Below are 3,618 nucleotides of genomic sequence, written 5' to 3'. Positions count from 1 at the left end.
AGGGGTCGGCCACTCCTGGGGCTGCAGCAAGGAGCAAAGCAGACGGAACTGTCAGTGGGTGTGGGGTGCAGGGCGGGGGGGGTGCTCTTGCTGGTACACATACCCCAGGAGGGCTGTGGGCTGGAGGGCTGCACCGGGCTCTCCCTGGATCTGTGCGCGGGATGAGAGCAGGCTGCCGCTAGAGGCTGGGGCCAGAAGTGGCACAGGGTTCTTCCTGTCACTTGGCGGTGAAGCTGGAAGGGGGACCGCTGCCACCACAAAATTCACCGTAGCCCCCCCAACCTGCCATTCCAGAGCCACTGCCAAGCGCCAGGAAGAGCCTGGTGCCACCACCAGTCCCAGCCCTTAGCGGCAGCCTGCTCTCATCCCACACACAGATCCAGGGGCATGTGCCCCCCGAGAAGAGCCCAGCACAGCCCCCAGCCCTCCTGGGGTACGCATAGCAGCAAGAGCTGTGCCCCACCCCTGCACCCTGCACCCACTTACAGTTCCCTCCACTTTGCTCCCTGCTGCAGCCCTGGGCATCTGCCTCTACCCACTCACCCCAGCCCCTGCTACAGTGGCCCCAGAAGCAGTTGATACCAGTGGCCTGCAGTTGCTGGGCTGCACCATGCCCCAAATGCCCCGGGGCTTGTTCACACACACCCCAGCTCCTGCTGCAGCAGACCCGGGAGCAGCTGACACCACCTGCCAGCATCACGGCATGGTGCAGCCTAGGAGCTGGGGTGAGTGGGGACAAGCGGAGCCCTGGGGGGGCTTGAGACATGGTGCAGCCCAGCGGCTGCAGGCAGCTGGCATTGGCTGCTCCCAGAGTAGCTGCAGCAGGGGTTGGGGTAAGTAGGGCCTCAGCCCCATGACTCTTTCCCCTTCCCCCACAGGCTTACCTGCCTGGGAGGTGGGGTCGCCTATGCTGATCACATAAGAATGAATTTACCTCACATATAATGAATTTTGGGTATAAAAAGGGTCATTGCATAAGAGCGAATTCACATATACAGAACCCACATAAATTGAGAGAAACCTGTAAAACCAAAATCTTTGGAGATTTTTTCAGCTAAACTGTGGCAAGTCTCTATTGCACATGTAGAAAATATAGTTTTTCAAAGACTTATAACATGGACAAATTTGGGCAGATTTTCATGTAACTGAAGAAAAGTTTACATGAAAGCTGCTCCTATACTTTCAGGTATGGAGGTACAACAGCTGGTCAAAGAAAAACATTCAATAATGTTTTTAATATGGGCAAACCAACATATTTTCCATTGTCTCATTCTCAAAGAGAGCTAGGAACACTTGGCTGAAAATTTCCAAAAATACAGCTTGAGAGCCAGGCATCATGCATGGGAAATTTCAGCCCCAGAGGTTTAAATCTGGCAAAGTGATAAGCAACTGCAAATAAGCATTTGTAATTGGACATGTCAGTGATATTAATAAGAAAGTGTTATCTTTCCCCCTAAAAAAGAATGCCATCATTCTAGGTGTAATTTTAGCCAAGGGTAGAATCACTTCTTGTGCACCATAAGCAGATTTTATTATTTGATATAATATCTGTTTATTATATCATGGTAACATCTAGAAATTCCACTCTAGATTGGGAACTCATAGTACAAAGACACTGTGGAAACATATAATGTGATGAGATCACTCATGCAAAGGGGTTACAATTTAGATTTAAGACTTTATTAGCTATATCTAGCACTCTTCAAAATGGTCTTTAGACTCCTACAGACTTCTTTAGACATCTCCATGTGAATACAGATGTTACACTTTGAACTTTAGGAGGTTAAAGATGGCCACCTGATTTAATTCAGTTATTAGACAGGTGCTGGGAGCCCCATCTAAGGTAACATGGGAGGGGGAGGGGTGAACGGGATTGGGAGCCTTAGCAGGACTGCGGTGGGGGGTGTGTGGAATTGGAGGACCAGCAGGGTCAGCAGGGGAGTTTGGGGGGGATCAGGGAGCTAGTGGGGTACACGGGGTGGTTGGTGGGGTCTGAGGGGTTGGGTGGCATTGGGGGGCCTAGTGTGGGCCTGTGGAAGGGTTTGGGGGGGTGGGGAGGTTGGTGGGATTACAGAGCCTTTCCAATCTTGCTAAACCCCCATGGGACCTCCCTCAGCCCCCCCCCAGTCCCCACCCCAATCCTGCTGAACTGTCCCCAAACATACAAACCACTCCTATGACCAGTTTTACCAGCATTTTTTGATCAAAGTAAGCTCGAGTGGGGAGAGGGGCAGGTGAATGTTTAGATAGAGTCTCTTTGGTGGGATCGAGGTGGGCTACCAGTTTCACAGGGGGTTGCTGGGGTACAGGGGTGTTTGGTGGGATTGGGAGGGGCTCCCTCCCTTTCCTTGACAGGGGTCTATTTTTTCCCCACAACCTCCTCACCACTTCACCACCTCACCACTCCTGTGGACCAACCCATCTCCTCCCCCCCTCCCCCCCAATCCTCCCAACTTACTTTGATTGGGCTCCCGACACTGGGGCAGTTTATAGGCAGGGGTCGGGGTTGACAGATTCAGGGGGGCTAGCTGGTCTGTAGGGAAGGGTTGTCAATCTGGGGGTGGTAGTAGAGGTCAGGTGGCTAAAAATAGCCTGGGTAGGAAAAGTGCAGCCCCGGGGTTGCACTCCAGCTGTGTACAGATGTTCAGTTCACTTACTGCACCTTTCAGGTGAACTTAAGTTGGTTCGGACCAGCTGTTTATGACCTTTTCCCTTACGGAAATGTCGATACAGTTTGGCACTTAGATCAGTCTAATCAGGAACCCAAGTGTAAGGTTTGCATGTGGGTGAACTAAGTTAAATTGGGCACCCATTTTTTATCCTAACTTCCTGAACATCTGTACACACCCTAAGTATGAGCTGTGATAAGTTTTATACCTCCCATTTTGCATAGATCCCATGTGATTGCAGGATGTTCATACAATTATAGGGTAGACACAGAATGAAAAGCACATAAGTTAAATATTTTTAAATAGCCAACCATCCATATTGGTTTTCTCACAGGTTTGTTGGATTCTGGTTCTAATTGCTTCAAGCATGCATGCTTCTTTCCAGCTATATTTTCACAGCCCGACAAACACTATTTCCTGTTAAAATAATGTTATTCTGAACTACTATAAGGAACTTTCTAGTCTGAGCACTGTGACCCAGTTCTAATGAAAGGATTTCTAGACAGCTCAGGTAAAACACAGTAATGTAACACAGGTGCACAATTTTGGCCTACTTTAAAGAAGAGGTGCCCACAATGAAGTGATTGGGAGCTGGCAATGTTTAGCACCTCAGAGAAATCAGTTTATAAATTTCAAATAAATAGTAGAAAACTGCAGAACTATTATTTCCAGTGGAGAAAAAGCAGAGTCAGCATAAAATACTGTATATTTGACTTAACATTTATCTGTGGCTATTCCCTGCTTTATAAATCAAATTATTTGTTTCCTGTATCATCGGCACTCTGCTTTAAAATTCATCACTAGTCATAGAGAACTAAATCTGTTTTCAGCTAACACACTTTATTTAATTTTAGGAACCATTAGGTTTAAAAATTAGCTTTTTTCTGCTGCAAAGTTCTCTACTCTGCAGAGCAGCAAAGAAAAAAAACATTGAGTTCTTAATATTTTC

Source organism: Alligator mississippiensis, chromosome 1 (assembly GCF_030867095.1).
Source record: "Alligator mississippiensis isolate rAllMis1 chromosome 1, rAllMis1, whole genome shotgun sequence".
Taxonomy (NCBI): domain Eukaryota; kingdom Metazoa; phylum Chordata; order Crocodylia; family Alligatoridae; genus Alligator; species Alligator mississippiensis.
This window is presented reverse-complemented; position numbering follows the sequence as displayed.